General features: G+C 36.1%; 1 long non-coding RNA gene across 1 annotated transcript in view; it reads left to right on the top strand.

Annotated features, from left to right (window-relative positions):
• LOC144617362 (uncharacterized) overlaps positions 1 to 15,800 on the top strand; it is a 244,820-nt gene extending 229,020 nt beyond the window's left edge. Inside the window, exon 3 of the long non-coding RNA XR_013557766.2 lies at positions 14,676 to 15,800. This is a non-coding gene — a long non-coding RNA (uncharacterized LOC144617362). The remainder of the gene's footprint in view (positions 1 to 14,675) is intronic.
• The last annotated feature ends 5,237 nt before the right edge of the window (positions 15,801 to 21,037 follow it).

The raw sequence follows: 21,037 nt of genomic DNA, 5'->3' as shown, positions 1-21,037 counted from the left end.
AAAAATAATATAAAAACAAGGAGGGGACAAAACATAAGAGACTCTTAAATATGGAGAACAGAGGGTTACTGGAGGGGTTATGGGAGGGGGGATGGGCTAAATGGGTAAGGGGCATTAAGGAATCTACTCCTGAAATCATTGTTGCACTATATGCTAACTAATTTGGATGAAAATTAAGAAAAAATAAATTAAATTGAAAAATTCAACTTAAAAAAAAAAGGAAATGTCTATGTAAAGGGAGACATGCAAATATGTTAGCATGCTTCAATCTGCCAAGCACAGTGGTCTGAGAGGTAGGGGTCAGTAAATAATACTCCCCTTTTTCCACCCAAGTTCAAAAACATTGAGAGATGAAATAGGAGTCAGGTATGTGGATTAAAAAAAAAAAAAACATATCGCCTTTATTGCTTATACATTACTAGGATGATATGGGTAAGTGGGAAAGCATACTGGACTTACAAGTACTTTTGCTTCCCCTACTCCTGGTCCAGTCCTGGCATCCAAGGGGAACGTGAATCCATAGGCGAGTCGCCATTACCCAAATTTCTGCTTCAAGAAATTAACACCTGCCTCCTCGCTACAAAGAGATGTATTGAAGATTTATGTTGATAGAAGGATTGAACTCTTTTGAGCTAGCTGCCACCAATAGAAATGTTTATTACATCCAGTTTATATGTGGAATAAGGAGAATAGACTGATTGTGTGATTTGTTCAAGGTTATAGTTATCAAAACAAGAAAGAAGGGATGAGTGCACAGAAACTGTCTCCCAACCAAACACGGGTTTTCACTTTTTTAAAAAGAAGTCTTTAAAAAAAATCCCATATAAAGAAATTGTGGTTTATATACACAATGGACTACTACATGGCAATGAGAAAGAATGAAATATGGCTTTTTGTAGCAACGTGGATGGAACTGGAGAGTGTTATGCTAAGTGAAATAAGCCATACAGAAAGACAGATACCATATGTTTTCACTCTTATGTGGATCCTGAGAAACTTAACAGAAACCCATGGGGGAAGGGAAGGAAAAAAAAAAAAAAGAGGTTAGAGTGGGAGAGAGCCAGAGCATAAGAGACTCTTAAAAACTGAGAACAAACTGAGGGTTGATGGGGGGTGGGAGGGAGTGGGGGGGTGGGTGATGGGTATTGAGGAAGGCACCTTTTGGGATGAGCACGGGGTGTTGTATAGAAACCAATTGGACAATAAATTTTTTAAAAAATCCCATCTTGTGTGGAGGATTTCTGTTTTTGTTTGTTTGGTTTAAGATTATCAGCACACCTGGAACATTCTCTTCATTTCTGTCTGCCATTGCACATAATTTTACTTCCCATAAAGTCCTGTTCTAAATTCCTACTTCCCAGATTAATCTCACCTCCTCACATTCTGAAGAGAGAATATTGTGAAAGAAAGAACAAGGGCTCAGAGCCCCAGTGTGGCCATGGTAGTGACAAACTCTAAGTCCCAGTTTCTTCATCAAGATAGGGATAGTAAAAACTTAGTCTTTTATTTGAAAGAGCTATAGCAAGTGAGATAAGGCAAGAGAGGTATTTGTAAATTAGAAAAGACTAATTCTAGTTATTATTTTTATTATCCTTCCTTTGCTTTGTAGATTTTGCCTGGCCTTAATATAATACTCTGCACTATATTAATATGTCTATTTGAAAATTACTTTCTAAGCCTTCCCAAGCCCTTTTTGTGACTTATAAATTCTCCAAGGACAGGACAATCTCTTCTGTTTCTTTTATATCCAGCACCTCCTGCTTTCACATTGGTGCACTGTCAATCGATATCATCTTGAACATAAAGTTCCGTGAGAAGCAAGTTATGAAAAATGACTTTGGATCATCCACAGACTATGACACCAGCAATATAGACCATATGCTTCTGTCAGAAGAATGAGAGAAGGAACCGGACGATAGGGTTGTAAACTACAGCAGCCTTGACATGAAGCACGGAGCAAATAGTTATTAGCATTAGCAACAGACTTTGGGGGGTAGAAGGTAAGAGAGGTAAAAAAAATTACTGCCTTATGGATAAAAGTAGTGTTCCCTTATTAAATCAAAGCATGTGAAATTCATGGCTTAGCAAGTGGAGACCTGAGGCCCCCTTGGGAGCCCCCATATCTCTTTTCTATGAGGTTTATCTTTCTCTTGGGCACTTTACTAGGAATCCATTGCCAGTGGTTCTTCCCTAAGGACACTGCTCTCTCCCTCAAAAGCTGAGGCCCAAATGCAAACACAATCCCTTTAGTACAGTTAAAAATAGTGGGAAATGTCAAAAAGTTTCCTAAAAGCAACAAAAGACAAATGAAAAAAAAATGCAAGAAATCTCAAACCAGTACATTTTACAAAGCATAGGTTCATAGCCTGTGAGAAATACCAGCTTGTTTCAAGGTTCACAGCTTGGTCCAGTGCTAAACAAATACTTTTACTTCTTCCATCAAGAGCTGCTACAACTTTAAAAGCATCTTACCCTGCTTTCCTGCTTCCAGAATACCTATCTAATGAAATATGGGGTTGCCATCATACCTCCCTGTTTGTCTCTGCTACTCGGTTGCAAACCGTGGGATAAAGACTAAAGGAGAAGCTTCTGCCTCCCCACTTACCCCCAGGACCCTTTTACTTAGTTTTTAATTTCATGAAAGCAAAATTCTACCCTGACCATTGCCATAGTTTACGATGGAAATTCCACACATTTTACACATAAGAAATGGTTTGCTCTTTTTCATAAGGGTGTCCCATTTTTGCAGTAAAACTTATAGTCATGCCACATGAATTATGCACATGAAAAATAAGGGCTCCTTTCTTTATACTGGAAAAAACTGATTCTTATCTTTTGAAGATTTCTACATTAGTTTTCAGGAAACCCATGGATTTGAGGGCTTGGGTATCCATGTTTTCAATTTCAATTCCTAAAGCCAATAAGCTAATTACTAGTTATTGCTTGATTGTTGCTCTAACTGGGACCTGCCCATGTGCAATTGCTGGTATATTAAATGAGAAATCATTTGCTTTCTTTCCTGAAGTCTGTCAGAAATTTTAATGTGTAGAAGTGAGTCCCTAATTGAAACTGCAGTGTATCTAAAGACTGGAAAAAACAAACAAACAGAGTTCAAGGAAAGCTGTTGAAAATCCTGGGGCATTTTCTCCCAATGATCACAGTTTTCAAAATTATAATAATATCACAACCATGATATAATCACCTTAGTCAGATTTCCCTAATTTTATCTGGAATCTGTGTGTGTGTGTGTGTGTGTGTGTGTGTGTGTGTGTTAAGTACAGTACACTTTTGCCATCTCTGAGGGCTTGTGTATGCACAGAGTTAAGATGTTGAACTATTGCAATAGCACAAGAGTCTCTCATACTATCCTTTTATAACCACACCTATCTCCATTTATGTCCTTTCCTGTCCCTGAACGCTGGCAACCAGTTATCTGTTCTCCATTTCTAAAATTTTGTCATTTCAAAAATTTTATAATATGGAATCATACAATCTTTTTAACTTTTTGAGATGGCTGTGTTTCACTCAACCTAATTTCCTAGAAATCCATCCAACCTGTTGTTTTCAATAATTCACTTATTTTTATTGATGAGTAGTATGCCATTGTATGTATATCCCAGATTGATTAAACATTCACTTGTTGGAGAAATGGGCTAGTTACAGTTCTTGGCTATTTTAAATAAAGCTGTTATGAATATTTGTTTTGTGGGTTTTTAAGAGTATGAAAAGAAAGTTTTCAGTTCTGGGATAGATGCTCAACAGTGCAGTTGCAGGGTCATATGGTAATTTCACGTTTAGCTTTGTAAGAAACTGTCAGACTATTTTCCAGAACACCATTAAATTCCCATCAGTAAAGTAAGAGTGATTCAGTTTCTCTGAATCCTCACCTGCATTTGGAGTTGTCAATACTTTTTAATTTAGCTGTCTTGATAGGTAGGTGTGTGGTGATATCTCACTGTGGCTTTGTGTTTCTGTGATGGCTAATGATGTTGAACGTCTTTTCATGTGCTTATTTCCCATCTGTATACCCTCTTCAGAGAAATGTCTGTTCATGTCTTTTGCCCATTTTCCAATTGGATGTATACTTTTTACTTATTTGATTATTTTCATTATTCAATATCAAGAGTTATTTATGTATGTCAGATACAAGTTCTTTGTCAGATATGTATTTTGCAAGTATTTTCTCCTACTCTGGATCTTGTATTTTCATTCTGGTCACATGGGATTTCACAGAGCAAAAGTTTTAAATTTCAATGAGGTCCAATTTATAAATTTTTCCTCTTATGGATCCTGATTTTGTGTCAAGTATAACAACCTTTGTTTAGATCTATATTCTAAAGAGTTGTGTCCTATTTTTCTTAAAGTTTTGTTGCTTTATGTTTTACATGTAAGTCACATGATTCATTTTCATTATTTTTTGTGTAAGTTGTGAAGTTTAAGGTTTTGGTAGAGGTTCTTCCCCCTGCCCCACCTATGGATATTCCATTGCTTTAGCCCTTTTAATTGAAAAGGCTGTCCTTCTTCCACTGAATTACTTTCACCTTAAAAAATAATTTGAGCATATTTCTGTGGGTCTATTTCTGGGTTTGCTTTGTGTTCAGTTGGTCTATGTGTCTATTCCTCCATGAATACCATACTGTCTTGAATATTATAGCTATATAATAAGCCTTAAATTGGCTAGGGTTATTTCTATTCCTAATTATTCTTTTACAAGCTTGTTTAAGCAATTCTATGATTTGTATCTTAAAGCAAGCTTGCTTATGTCTACAAAAATAACTTGCTGGTATTTTGATAAAAATCACATTAAACTTATAACTCATTTTCACCATGTAGAGACTTCTAATCCATGAACATGGCATATTTCTACATTTGTTTAGGTCCTCTTTATTTCTTTCATCAACATTTCATAATTTTCAGCATACAAATCCTATGCATATTTTGTTAAGTGTATCCCTAAGTATTTAATTTTCTTTGGAAAAGTTACAGTTGGTTTTGTGTTTTTACTTAGTTCCTATATATGTTGAACTTGTATCCTATGACCTTACTAAACTCATTTATTAGTTCTAAGAGTTTTTGTGTACTCTTTGGGATTTTCTATGTAGACAGTCCTATCATCTGCAAATAGAGACAGTTTTATTCCTTCCTTTCCTATCTGTATACCTGGTTAGAACTTCCAATTCTATGTTGAATAATATGGGTGACAAAGGACATTGCAACTAACTAATGTATTTTAAAAGTATACTGAAAAAAATGGGATATATTCAGAGGAATAGAACTTGTCTTGGTCCAGCTCATCGGAGGAGCCTGTATTGTTTTCATGTGTACAACCATAACAAATATTAAAGCCTATCTCCTAATATTTGCAAACTTAGTTTTGGAGAAAAACGGGTGTAGCAGTTTTATGTTGCCACATGACCCTGGGCTGGATTTGAAAAAGCCTGCAAAGGAGAAGATTTGGGCTTAGGAAAAGAAAGAGCATTATAGTAGAAATAACTCTCAGGCATCCATGAAGGATACCTCATGAAGGTTTTGTTCTCATTTCTAAAGGTTTTCAGAGATAAGATCATCTTCTGTGAAGAAGGACTATGTAGAAATTGTTTCTCCTTGAGTCCCAGGTGGCCTCTGAGGACCTGTGCCATTCTCCATCTGGAACACTAGGAGTTTATGACTGTTCTCCCTCTAAAAACACATTCAGTTCGTTGCATTTTCCTTTTATGTGATTACTGAATCATATTTTTTTATGCAGTCATGACTGTGGGGACATAAAAAGTTCTCAGTTCATAAAGCTAATTAAGAATGGATGGTCATGGTGATGATAACACAAGAATCACATAGCATGGAGAAAACACAACCCTAAATAGGCTTGATGTGTAATAAGTACAGCAAGTCAACCTCAGCCACTTTTTGAATAAACTGCTTTTTTTCTCTTAATCACATGCCTGTTATTTTTCTCTATTCAGTCTTTGTATTTTCTCCCCAAAGCAATGTGAGTGATCTTTTGCACTATACACAGAGGATGCTGCCTTGGACTTGTATCTCATACTTTTAATTGCCTGCCTTGTATGATTTGGTTATGGAATTAACCAAAGTGGAATAAAAAGGAGGAAAAATAGAAGTGAAGTGTGAAGTCAGGACTAGAGTGAGCAAAGAAGTCACCCTGGGGTGCAAATGTAAGAAGGCACCCACTCACAAGCTCTTGCAAGTATTGTGCCAGCACATGAGAGTGAGTGCCTCCTTAAATGCTGAGCCCTGGGCACCTCGCTTGTCTCACCCGGGTCCAGGTCACAGACCTCTGATTTATCCTTAAGTAGAATAAGCAAACAGATATCAGTTCAGCAAGGAATATCCCATCACTAGTTGATAGGACATTTTATTTCTAGTTTTATAAAACTGCACTGCACTCAAAGAAAAGGATTAATTTATGGGCGCCTGGGTAGCTCAGTTAGTTAAGTGTCTGACTTCAGCTCGGGTCATGATCTCACAGTTCGTGAGTTTAAGTCCCACGTCAGGCTCTGTGCTGACAGCTCAGAGCTGGAAACTGGTTCAGATTCTGTGTCTCCCTCTCTCTCTGCACCTTCCCCACTCATGCTCTGTCTTTCTCTCAAAGATAAATAAACATTAAAAAAAAGAAAAGGATTAATTTGTAAAACATAATGTTCATATAACTTTATTTCCTCACAGTCATTCAATATATTGTACTTTGTCTTCTTTCGTGACTGAATTTACTACATTAGATGCTATAAATTCATAATTTTTTGGGTTAAAAAATTGAATATGGGCGATTTCATGTGGTCAGTTCAACTTTTTACTATATGGTGTAGTGGAAAGAACATGAGCTAGAGGGTTATATCTATCTTTAAATTCTAGGTATATCATTTAGCAGCTATGGTTGCTGGAAAATTATTCACCTTTTTGTTTTTTTCATCTTTAAAATGAAATCATAATTATCCTTTAGGATTGTTTTGATTATTGAATGAGATTATTCTCTACTACATCTGAGTACCAAAGAAACTCCAGCGTCAGTCCAAAACAGTTATCATTGTACAAGTATTAAGGCAAAATTATGGTGAGTATTCTGTGATAGTCAAGTTTGGAGATTGCAAAAGTTGTCTGACTATCAGATTCAGACACAGTTAGTCTAAGGTGGAGCTTGATTAACTATATTTAAAAAAATTTTTTAATGTTTATTTATTTTGAGAGAGAAAGAGCGAGAAAGGCAGAGCGTGAGTAAGGGAGGGGCAGAGAGAGAGAGGGAGACACAGGATGTGAAGCACACTCCAGGCTCCCAGCTGTCAGCACAGAGCCCAACACTGGGCTCGAACTCAGAAACCATGAGATCATGACCTGAGCCTAAGTCGGATGCTTAACTGACTGAGCCACCCAGGCACCCTGATTAACTGTATTTTTAATGAGCTCCCCTGGTGATTGAGATATGCCACCACATTTGAGACGGTGCGCTAGATAGCAATAGAGTTCCCTTCTTTGTCTTATAATTGTATATCAGACCCTGATTTAAGCATTTTTTTCTTTTCTAATATAAATTCACGATTCCTTTACTCTATACAATTTCTTCCCAGAGAAGGCCCCAGGCTAACTTGATGTATGCTTTCCTCGTGTGCACAAGGGAAACCTTTTGTTCTAGGATAGTTCTTTGAATCTGCCAGTTCTGCTGTGCATTTCTAGGAGAACAATTTTTTAATTAAAAAAAAGTCAAATGAGATTACTTACTTTTCTTCTTTAAAAGGCATTGTTGTCAGTTTCCATTAAAGCCTTTTTTTCTTTGCCTCTCTTTCTTTAAGATATTTGAGTTTAGCAACATCCTCTGTGTCAATTTCTGGATAAAAAAGATGTTTCTTGGCCTGCTCCTATTGTCTGTGACTGTCATGGTAAAACAATCCATGCCAATAGCCCAGCCTGCTGGGCTGCCACTGATAAGAACCACCCCCCCCCCCCCCCTCCACCTTTTCTTGGTCTGGCATCTTGTTCAGATACTATAGCAAAAGCTGTATTACTCTCTGGGGAGCAACTTGAGTGTCATGTCAGTGGCTAACAGCCAGCATTCTGCCCTGTGGAAGGGGGATCCTTGGGCACAATCCAGAATGTACTTAGTACAGTATTGTCCAGAGGATCTTTCCCCTGTATAGTTAAAACCTATATTTTTGACCTTCAATTCTGACAGCCTGAATTTTATTCCAGCAGATATATCCATCTGGATTGAATCTAGTTCATTCTAGAAAAAGAATCTCTCAAGAAAGTTGTTGGTACTTTAGACCAAACATTAAAGATGAATTGGAGCTTCTACATGGGCTATTGCAGAAATATAACTTTCAAATAATTGAGGTTATTACAGTATTCCTATAATGTTGTCATTCAAACAATAGATGCTCAGCCACAGGGACATAGTGGAACCTCCCAAGTCATTCTAACATCCATCCGATTGGGAATCCTTTGCTCAGATTACCTGATAGATTGTCATCAAAGCCTGTGATGGAAAACTTCTATTGATTGGAAGCTCACTGCAACCCCTTCAGCTTTGAAGTTCTCTATTTTTCACAAAGTATTTCTAAATATTAAACAGCCTCTCTAATATCCAACTGTTCATTTTATTTATGCCCTAGAAAAGCACAGAGAATAAATTTGATTTTTCTTCTTTATGGAAGCTCTTCAAATATTTGGCAATACTTATATGTCCTGGTGTCTCCCCTTCTCCAATTAAAATGACCCCAATTTTCTTTTATATGTCATAGCGTTAAAACCCATGTAATTCTGGTCACTTTATCTATAACTTATTTGACCCTTTCAGGTACTCAAATACATGAGTATGGTCTGATCAGGACAGACTACAGTGGGGTTACAATCTTTCTTATATTAGATGCTATACTTTGTTCATACATCCTCTTATCACATTAGTATTTTTGATAGTATTATTACCCTTTTGCATCATAATAAATTTTCAGTTAACTGAAACCCTCTATAGTTTTTATATCTTTAGTTTTTCACATAAACTGATATTAATGCAATAATTTAAAGAAGTATGAAGGGAAAGGAAATTAAACTGTATTATACTTTACTCCTAGCTTTGTTACTACTTTATTTTGGGATCTTAGGCAAGTGTCTGGTTCTGTTCCTTCAACTGTAAAATGGAAATTTAGGATTAAATGATTTCTAGTTCTAATTTTGTATTATTCTAAGAAATTTTGTGTTTCTCGGGGCGCCTGGGTGGCTCAGTCTGTTGGGCAGCTGACTTCGGCTGAGGTCATGATCTCGCGGTCCGTGAGTTCGAGCCCCGCGTCAGGCTCTGTGCTGACAGCTCAGAGCCTGGAGCCTGTTTCAGATTCTGTGTCTCCCTCTCTCTGACCCTCCCCCATTCATGCTCTGTCTCTGTCTCAAAAATAAATAAACGTTAAAAAAAACTAAAAAAAAAAAAAAGAAATTCTGTGTTTCTCATATAATTGGTTGTTTTTTTTTACCTAAAATGTAAGATTTTTCTCAAATTTTCAGTATTGCAGTAGTGTTTACATTTATTATTATTTCTGTTGACATTACCTTTTAAAATGTAGATCCATAGATACACATTTATGGAATTCATTTATTCTCTGAGAGGTTCCTAAATGTGGAAGGGAATAAAATATCTTTCACCCAAAATGGAGTAAAGAGAAAACACTTGTGCTAGATAGGGTTTAATCAAGGAAGCATATTACTATTCTGAGCGGTATGAAATAAAGGATATGAATGGACATGATTGTGGGTATTTCTGAAGGTGTTTATGGATGCCTATTTATGGGAGACTTCTTCATCAGAGACCCGATGGAAAACAAAAGCTAAACATGAAGTGGGGAAGAATGAGGGAAGACTAGAATTTGTGAAGATAAATTGGAACCCATGTAGACAAAATGGAATCCACATCTGTGTATCATCACCTCTAGCCTTGACGATGTGGATGACCAACAGAAGGCACTGGAACCCTCTCCAAGGAACTATACCTGCAACTGGCCTTGCCCTTGGAGAGACTGAGGAGAGGATGTGATGGAAGATAGAAGAACTGCAGGCCCAGCTGCTACCTCACACCAAGAAAGGGAACTAGCATATTTGCAACAAATGGACACATGTTATAATGGTAACTGAGCCCTACCCAGTGTTCACATCACTGCCTTCTAAATCTCATGCAAGCTTCCTTGTGGTCAGTCCTAATTTAGAAGCATACAGGGAAGGGAATCCTGAGAAATGTGCTTCCAGATTAGCCATGTTAACATGGAGAAAAATGCAGCAACAATACCATTTTCTGACTACTTTCCATAGTGTTTGAAGATCTAGAAAAAAATACACGTGGGCAACCCATAAAACACATGAAAACCAAAAGAACTGGCATCAGTTGCTTTGAATACATAATGAAATGTAATCGTGTAATAACTAAAAAGTTATAAAATAATATTTTTAATGTTGAGGCACATAAGGAAATAAGCTCTCCGTTCAGTATAATAAAATGCAAAATGCATCAATAAATATAAAGAACTGTATTTTAGGATAAGTGTGACCCATGCACTAAATACATTTGAAGTGTGTGTGTGTCTGTGTGTAGATAGGCGTGGTTGGTTTGGTTGTGTGATGACCTTATCCTGTGTCAAGAATTAACTTTATATAAGGAAGGGCCCTAGCAGTCTTCCTTCTTCTGAAGTTTCTGATTACCCTTCCCTTCTTTCTCCGAGTGATTCTCTTTTCCCAGTTCCAGACTTAACTTGAACACCTCCCCACTAGTGTTCATCCCAACAAAACTCTTGATTCATAGTTCACAATTTATTTGGTAAATGGCATTATTTTAATTTGTATTCATTATGATTTTTTTATGATAGAAAGTAGGGTTTGTTCTGCTGTGGTCTGTCATTGTGGTTTCAAACAAAGAGGTGTACAATTGCAAGGCAACTTCGTCCTGAATAGATATAATTACATGTAATGTTAAAAACAACACTCGTATTTTGAATACTCAGAGAATTCTGTGGTTTATGAATGGTTCTAAATGCTTTGATTATATCTCTAAAAACACAGAAACTCAAGATGTTCTGTTTCATTAAAGGTCAAGGTGGGGTTTAAAATAGTTTCTTCTAAATTTGATATGTTTCTCAGTCTTAGTTATTCTTCAGTTGCCTTCAAACAGCCCAATCAACCAAAACAAAAGAATTCTTTTAAACTCCACAAAATGTTCTGGGAATAATGTGGAAGAAGGAATAACATGTGCCATCTACTAGTGGCAAAGCACATCTCTTCACTTCTAAGAAACTAATGTTTGTGTTAAGCGTGTACCCAGAAATCTTACTTTGATGGCTTATCATCTGTGGTTTATTGCTAAGTTTTTCCATGACTGATTATACCACAGTGACTCCTGGAATAATAATTGTGATTGTCCTAGTGATTCCAAGACACCCCAGAACTTTCTGTTTATAGAAGGGCAAGATATTGAGCAAAAGAATTGCTTACATTGCTGCTATGACAGATAACAATGGTTAAGATGGTTAAAAGGGGATTAAAAAGTTTAGGAGGCTATTAAGAGAAAGTTGGGGTTGGAAGATGGTGGTAAATGAGATTTAGATGCTGGTGACCTATTTAAGGCTTATGTAAATGTCTGGAATGTTGGCATTTACCTATGCAATATCTACTAAGAGTAGAAGTAGGCTTGTGCTTTGCAACACTTACCAAAACAACAACAACAACAAAATCAAGTCATTTCTGGCAGCCAAATGTGTTAGAAAGCATTTCTATTTTCTTTTAAACCTCTATCCTCTGAATAAACATTTAGGAGAAGAAAAAAACTGCCTCTACCCAATTAAGACCACTTAAATTTCTCCTATTAATTAAACATTAAAGTTTCCCTATAGTACAGCTAATTAATCCTTGAAATATGAAAATCACCATGAAGAAGACAGTTTATAGTAATAATTTGCATAAATTCAAGCTTATGCTATGGTGATCAAGATAAGAGATACATGAAACTTAAATACCAGTGAGAGGAGGGTGAGAATGTGTATTTTCATATACCTTAGCACAAAATGATGAACAATCTACTGATTTTATTTTTTCTTTTAACTATTAAAATCCTTAACTTGTATGTGTCAACTTATCAATTTAAATGTAAAATTTAGTAGTTCTATAAATGTAATGATTGAAATCTTGAAGGAAATTATATTCAATATGAAGTCAAGCTCTATAGATTTTCAAAATGTTAAACACTTAACTAAGAATAATCACACATTAACTTAATTTTCACAAAGTTCCCTTTCTACTGTTTGTCAAATAACAAGGGAAAGAAGGTTAGGAACCACTCAGTCTCCACTTAGTGGTTTTCTTCATCAATGCTTGAGCCCAAAACTTGGAATGAGTGCTGGGGTAGGTTGCCAAGGTTCTGTCCATTAAGGGCCTTTTAGGACAGACAAATCATACTTTATGCATTTTCCTATTTTAAATACTGGTATTGTATAGGGGTGATCAGCCTAACACACACTTTGTGGGTAGTTTTCAAAGGGGAAATATTTTACAAAGATTGAATGGAAGATAAATATTAATTATATCCACTTGCCTTGGGGATGGTGCCACTAGTTTCCAGGTCAATACCTGTCCTCGTTCACCTGTCAACACAGGTTCTTGAAAGCTGGTGATGGGACTGCTGCTCTGAGCTAACCAACTGAAAGATGATTTCTGGCTGTTGCAAAGTCTAGGAACTGGTAGCATTGCTCTCATGGCTCGTGTGATTTATCATGAGCAATCTGACTGCAGATTTGAGGCACGGGTATGGCAAAACGTTAATCTGAAATTTCAGAGCTTAAAACCTAATTGTGGAAAGCAACACTGATGAGGTTAGTATAGAAAGCAACGTAAATTATATCTCACCTTCAAATCTACCCCAGCCAGCAAGAGTATTACAATATTGTTCTTAGGATGGGGTGAAGATGTCAAAGAAGAGAAAACACCTGTGCCTAAAGATTTCCCATGAATTTTTAGCCACAGTTAGGTGTTTGTACCATTATGAGATATTATCTGCCAGCCTGTGGACCAGACCAGGATTATAATTAGTCCTTACTGTTTATATATAATTGGTTTATGAGAAATATGGACCTGTTTTGCCTTTAATATAGGCTCAGGAAAAATGCTGAATCCATCCCTTCCCTGTTTAAAAGTGTGCTTATAATCAGAGTGTGGGGGCCAACTAGGCAGGCAAGAGAGGAAACTGAGAGGGAAGAGCAAAAGTGATAGTTAGGCTCAGAGAATCCGGGTGAAGGAATCTTAAGTCTGACATGGTGAAAGCAACTAGAACAAAAAAGGTGGAGATGTAAAAAGTGAGGTCTGGGAATCATGTGGGAAGAGTTTAAGTAGAGTCTTTCCTTTGGTCCGAAACAATGAAGGCAGAGAGGATATAGGACAAAAGTAGATACAGTAACTGAGAATGTGAATAGGTCTAAGAGGCCTCCATTGAGGCTTAAAGAGGCAATTTTAGGATAAGAACCATGCTGTGCCAATCCAAGGCATTTGTCCTGTCTCATATACAGAAAACCTCTAGAAAAAAAGAATAAATAAAATAATAGATTCAGAAGATGCTATCATTGCTAATAATGCTACCTACATCTGTATAATTCTTAATGGCTTTCAAAGTACTTTTATAAATTAGCTCATATGATTTTATGACCCCTGTGAGATATGTAGAACAGGTATCATTTTATTGATCTTATAGGTAAGGAAATTGAATGACGGTTTAGAAATCCTAATTGTCATACCCCAGCCTGCTAACATGTGAACTGGCACTCAGACCTCAGTTTTCTGATTAGGAATCTAGACCTGTTATTGGTAAATATATAAACACACACACACACACACACACACACACACACACACACTAAAGTTTTGGGAAAGCTAAATACGTTTGATGATATATTTAGATTTTCAAAATGATATTATAGAGGATAATTATGTTTGGGTATTTGGTCTAGAGAAAATTTGGGTCTACACAATGTGATTTGGGCTTTTCCCACAGAGAGGTTGAAAGAGAAATAAAAGATTAAATAGGTCAACCTGGGAAACCAGTGAAGGAAGATTATAGTCAAGCAGGAGAGCACAAATGGTTGGAGAAGTTACCTTTTGTCTTGGGGTCTCAATCATTTGGAACCACATCCCATGATTAGGGTCCTTCAAAATTCCTAAACTCTTGGAAATGGAAATATCAGAATTGAAAAAGCTTGTTCCAAGAAATAAAGCATTGGGGTATCTATAGAACTTCTGAACACAATTCTGAACTGAGACTGTATGACTCTTTCCAACCATGGCCAAAGGCAATGTAAGCTACTAGGTGAATATCGCAGGCTATCACTTAAGATCTAGTTTTCATATTTAATGTATGTCAAACATGTTAATAGTGAAGTTTACTTGTCCATATAAAGGCAGTGGTGCCATCTGCTTCATGGTGCATTTGGAAGATAAAATGATCCCATGTAAATAAAATGTATTTTGCAAGTATCGATTGTTAGAAATATCACCCCTATTGAGAAAAGAACCCCTTTGAAGTATTTCTCTTTAAAGACATCTGAAGTCATGCTTACAGTTTCTAGAACTGCATCACATTGAGGCAAGGACAGAAACTTCAGAAAACTTTTGTGTATAACACTATCAGCTCTTTATTTTTCCCTTTTCTGTAGGCCTGCTGGATGGATTTTCTGAGCTGGACAAGATGACAGCCACTAGTGAGGTAGCAGCAGCAGCTGCTCGTGCAGCTGCAGAAAGTTGCTGACACAAGACTCAGTTGGGAAAGCACTGAATGGAATGCAGTAATTTGGTGGAGAAAGGCAAAGAGAAGGCTGAGCAGCGCACAGTGAAGAATGACTCAGAGACTTTTCCCTACCCAGAACTTTATTCTGCTGGAGTTCTCTTCAGCGTTTTTGTCATTGTAAATTGGAGGCTTGGAATCAGCAAGAGACAGAAAAGAGTCCCTGATGAACCTCCAGATGGAGGCGCTTTGTTTTAAAAAGAGTAGAAATAGAAAGAGAGGTGTACTAGCATACCGAAAAGAGGCAAAAAGAGTGGATGGGCGTCTGTAGACAAAAGAAGTTGTCTGCAGAGGGAGCAGCTCCACTCAGTAGCCCTCTGGGTGATCTTAAGAAATGCTTAAGAAAAAGAAAGGGAAAAAAAAAAAGCACAGAGTCATAAGGAAACTTTGGAGGTAGTGGATGTCTTTATTATATTAGATATTTTTACCTTGATTGTGATGATGGTACATGTATGCATGCTTATTATGTCCAGATTCATCAAACTGTATATGTTAAATATTGCAGTTCTTTTTTACACCAATTATACCTCAATAAAGCCAAGAAAGAAAGAGAGAAAGAAAGAAAATGCTTTTGTTCTAGCTTGTTCACCTTCTTTGAGGAAGGGGCTAGAACATAGCTCTAAGCCCTACAAAGTAAAAGAAAACTGATGTCAGGGCTCAGTCAGGCATCTGACTCTTGGTTTCTGTTCAGGTCATGATCTCCTAATTCCTGGGGTCGAGCCCCTCATTGGGCTCTGTGCTGACAGTGTGGAGCCAGCTTGGGGTTATGTCTTTCCTTCTCTCTCTCTTCCTCTCCTGTGCATGTGTTCTTCCTCTCTCAATGCAAACATAAAGAATTTAGTACTAAAAATACTCATGGTTTTCTTTTTTTAAATTTTTTAAGCTTTATTTATTTAAAACATTTTTTTAATGTTTTTTAATTTATTTTTTGAAGGAGAGAGAGAGACAGAGCATGAGTAGGGGAGGAGTGGAGAGAGAGGGAGACACAGAATTTGAAGCAGGCTCCAGGCTCTATGCTGTCAGCACAGAGCCTGAAGTGGGGCTCGAACCCACGAACCGTGAGATCACGACCTGAGCCGAAGTCAGACTCTCAACCTACCGAGCCACCTAGATGCCCCTAAGCTTTATTTTTTCAGAGAGAGAGAGAAAGAGAGAATATGAGTGTGGGAGGAGCAGAGAGAGGGAGACACAGAATCCAAAGCAGGCTCCAGGCTCTGAGCTGTCAGCACAGAGCCCTACGTGGGGCTCGAACCCACAAACCGTGAGATCATGACCTGAGCTGAAGTCGGACGCCTAACCGAGTGAGCCACCCAGGTGCACCCAAAATACTCATGTTTTTCTAAACAGCTTTATTGACATACAATTTCCATGCAATAAGATTTACCTAACTACAGTTTTATGAGTTTATCGAATGTGTACAGTCATGTAAGCACCATAATAATCACAAAATAGAACATTCCATCATGACATAAAAGTTCCCATACAACCCTTTGCAGCCAATGCCTTCTTCTTGTTCCTGGTCCCTAGATAATAATGATTTGTTTCTATCACTACAATTTGCCCTTTTTAAGGATTTCATATAAAAGGTAGAACACAACTTACAGTCTTTTGTGTTTATTTATTTTTGAGAGAGAAAGAGAGCACGAGCAGCGAAGGGGAAGAGAAAGAGGGAGACACAGAATCCAAAGCAGGCTCTAGGCTCCAAGCTGTCAGCACAGAGCCCGACCTGGGGCTTGAACCCATCAATGGTGAGATCATGACCTGAGCCAAAGCCGGACACTTAACCGACTGAACCACCCAGGAGCCCCCAGTCTTTTATTTTGAGATTTATCCATCGTGTTTTCTGGAACAGTTTTTTTTTTATTGCTAAATAATAGTTTTTGTATGGATATACCACAATTATCCCTTCCCCAGATGATGAACATCTGTATTTTCCACTTTCTGGGTATTATGGGTAAAGCTCCTTTGAACACTCATTTAGTAGAGATTTGTGTTTTAATTTCCCTTGGGTTAGTATTTACAAAGAGGATTGTTACATCTTACAGAAGTGTATGTTTACAAGAAATTACAATTGGTTTTCAAAGTGGATATTCTGCTTGGATTCCCATCAGCAATGCATGAGTGCTCAAGTTCAATTTCTTGACAACATTTGGAATTAGTCCTTCTAATTGGAGCTATCATAGTGGCTACACAGTAGTCTCTCATTATGGCTGTTATTTGTATATACTCAATGAGGAATGATAAGGAGGATTGACATCCATATATCATATTTGATGAATTACCTGTTCAACCCTTTGGCCCATTCTTTACTTGATTTTGTGTTGCTGTGATTGAGTTATATGATACTTTATATTCTAGATATAAACATTTAATCAAATATAATTTTTGAAAATATTTTTCCTAGAATGTTTTGTGCCTTTTTTTCTCATCAGTGTCTTTTGAAAAACAGGAATTATTAAACTTAATGAAATATAATTTACTTCAGTTTTATCGTTCATCCTTTTTTTGTCCGATCTAGGAAATCTTTGCCTATACCAAAGTCACAAATATTTTCTCCTATATTAACTTCTGTACGTTTTATACTTTTTGGCTCTCACATTTAGGTTTATGATTAATTTCAAATTGCCTTCTGTGTATGGTGTGAGGTCAGGTACAAGGTTTATTTAATTATTTGGCATATAGATATTCAGTTGCTCCAGCATCATTTATTGAAAAGACCAAACTCTTCACAATGAAACACCTTGACACCTTTGCTGAAAATCAACCAACTGTATATGTGTGTCTATTTCTGGACTCTTTTCTCCACCATATACCTATATATCTATATATATGCAGATACAACACTGCCTTGACACTGTGCTTTTTACTAATGTTGATATATGTTATATGTGTTCTCCAATTTTGTTCTTCTCAAAATAATTTTGATTACTCCAGGTCCTATGCATTTCCACACAAATTTTAAAATCAGGTAGTCAGTTTATTTAAATGACCTATTGGAATTCTGTTTTAGATTGTTTTGCATCTATAGATAAGTTTGGGGAGAATTGACAATAATCATATTACTGAACATGATATATCTATCTCATTGGTTAGATCCTCTTTAATTTATCTGTAGCTTTAAGCAAATAGATCTTGTACATATCTTGTTAATTTTATCACCAAATATTTCATATTTTTGATGCTATTGTGAATGAAGTAAAAAATTTTTAAATCAATTTATAATTGTTATTAGTGTATAGAAATTTAATTGATTTTAGTAGATTGACTTTACACATGCAAATTTCATGTATCTATTAATTTTATAAGTTTTTGAAGACTTTGGGGAAAGACTGTCTACATTTGTCTGGACATAGGTATCTTGGCTTCTTTCTTTCCAAACTCCATGTTATCTAGCTTTATTTCTTGCCTTTTAACACTGGATTGGACCTGGAATACAATGTTGGATACTAGTTGCCTTGTTAGTGATCATAGGGGGAAAGCATTCAACTTTTTACCATTAAGAATGGTGTTAGCTGTAGGTGTTTTACTTTTATTATTTTTAATGTTTTATTTATTTTTGAGAGAGAGAAAAAGAGAGAAAGCACACGTGGGGGAGGGAGAGAGAGAGAGGGAGACACAGAATTCAAAGTAGGCTCTGGGCTTTAGCTGACAGCTCAAACACAGGGCTTGAACCCATGAACCATGAGATCATGACCTGAGCCAAAGTTGTCTTAACCAACTGAGCCACCCAGGTAACCCAGTTGTACGTTTTTTATGGCTATTATTTATGAAATTGTCACTCCTGATATGCTGAGAGCTATTTTTTTTCTGCTGAGATTTTCATGAATAGTTATACATATATTGAGATTATCATGTAACTTTTCTCTTTTATTCTTTAATATTGAGAACACACTTTTGTATTTTTAAATATTTTTTTAATATTAAAGCAACCTGGCATGCATGAGATAGACTCCACTTGGTCATGGCATATTATCCTTTTTATATATTGCTAAATTTGATATGCTAAAGATACATTTTCCTATCTTTGATTATGAAGGATATTAGTTTGTAGGTGTTTTGTAACTTTGCTTTATTGTTTTTGGTGTCAGGACAATGCTAGACTCTTAAATGAGTTAGGAAGTAACCTATTTTCTAGAAACATTTGTATAAAATTGGCATTATGTCTACCTTCAAAGTTTTGTGAACTCATCAGCAAAGCCATCTGAGTCTGGAGTTTTCTTTGTGGCAAGGTTGTGAACTAGAAATTAACTTTCTTTCAAATTATCAGACTATTTAGGTTATTCTTTTTAAAAATTTTTATTTAAACATTAAAAAAAACAAAAATAAAAACAGTTAACCCATTTTCCCACCCCTCTACTCCATGCCTTTGGAAACTGCCTACCTGTTTTCTACATCTATGAGCTTGTTTTTATTTTTTGTTTTCTTTTCTTTTTTTTTGTTTTGTTTTAGATTCCATATTTAAGAGAGATTATATGGTATGGGTCTTTTTCTGTCCGACTCATTTCATTTAGCATAATGCCCTCAAGTTTCATCCATTTTGTCACGGATGGCAAGATTTCATTATTTTTTATGACTGAGTAATATTTCACCGTGTATATATGTGTGTGTGTGTGTGTGTGTGTGTGTGTACCATAATTTTATTATGCATTCATCCATTTGTGGACACTTGGGTTTTTTCCATGTCTTGACTATTGTAAATAATGCTGCAGTGAATATGGGGGTGCATACATCTTTTCAAGTTAGTGTTTTTATTTTCTTTAGATGAAATCCAGAAGTAGAATTTCTGGGTTATATGGTAATGTATATTTTGTGAATTTTTGGAAAGAGGTCAATACTGTTTTCTATGGTGGCTGTACCAATTACATTCCCATCAACACTACACAAGTTTTCCCTTTTCTCCACATTCTTACCAACACTTGCTATTTCTTGTATTTTGAGAATAGCCATTCTATTATATAACATTCTACCACAATGAGGTGATATCTCATTGTGGTTTTCATTTGCCTTTCTGTAATGACCAGTGATGTTAAGCATCTTTTCATGTACTTGTTGGCCAGCTGTATGTCTTTGGGAAAATGTTTATTCAGATTCTTCTGAATTTTTAATACAATTCTTTGAGTTTTTTTTCTATTGACTTGTATGAGTTATTTATTTTGTATGTTACCCCTTATCAAATATATGGTTTATGAATATTTTATCCCATTCAGTAGGTTGTCTTTTTATTTTGTTGTTTCCTATGCTGTAGAAAGACTTTTATGTTTTTAATATGAAATACATTGTCAAGTTGGTTTCCATACAACAACCAGTGCTCATCCCAACAGGTGCCAAAGACTTTTAATTTGATACAGTTACACTTGTTTATTTTTTGCCTTTGTTGCATTTACTTTTGGTGTCAGACTAAGAATATCATTGCCAAGACTTATGTCAAGGACCTTACTTCCTATGTTTTCTTCTAGGAATTTTATGGTTTCAGGTGTTATGTCAAGTCTGTAATCCATTTTGAGTTAATTTTTGTATATGGTTTAAGAAAGTGGTCCAGTTTCATCCTTTTGCATGTGGTTGTCCAATTTTCTCTGTGCCATTTATTGAAGAGACTATCCTTTCTCTATTGCATGATCTTGGCTCCTCTGTCATGAATTGGCCATATATGTATTTGTGGGTTTATTTTATTCCATTTATTTCATGTATCTATGTGTCTGTTTTTATGCCAATACCATACTCTTTTAATTACTATAACTTTGTAGTATAATTTGAAACCTTCAGCTTTGTTCTTCTTTCTCAAGATTGCTTTGGCTATTCAGTCTTTTGTGGTTTCCTACAAATTTTAGGATTGTCTGTTCTATATCTGTGAAAAATGCCATTGGAATTTTGATAGGGGTTGCATTTAATCTGTATATTTCTTTGAGTAGTATGGACATTTTAACAATATTAATTCTTATAATCCATGAGAATGGAATGTCTTTCCATGTTATTTGTTTTCCATAATTTCTTTCAGTTTTTAATATACAATCTTTTAGTTTTTAATATACAGGTATATACAAGTATTTCACCTCCTTGGTTAGATTTATTCCTGGGTATTTTATTCTTTTTGATGCAATTGTGAGATTCTCTTAAATTATTAATAATTCTTAATTTCCCTTTCTAATAGTTTATTATTAGAAAAGATCTGTTCTGGAGAGAGAACCACAACAGATCTTTGAGTACTGATTTTGTATCCTTCAACTTTACTGAATT

This window comes from Panthera onca, chromosome C2 (genome assembly GCF_046562875.1).
Source record: "Panthera onca isolate mPanOnc1 chromosome C2, mPanOnc1 haplotype 2, whole genome shotgun sequence".
Taxonomy (NCBI): Eukaryota; Metazoa; Chordata; class Mammalia; order Carnivora; family Felidae; genus Panthera; species Panthera onca.
This window is presented reverse-complemented; position numbering and strand designations above follow the sequence as displayed.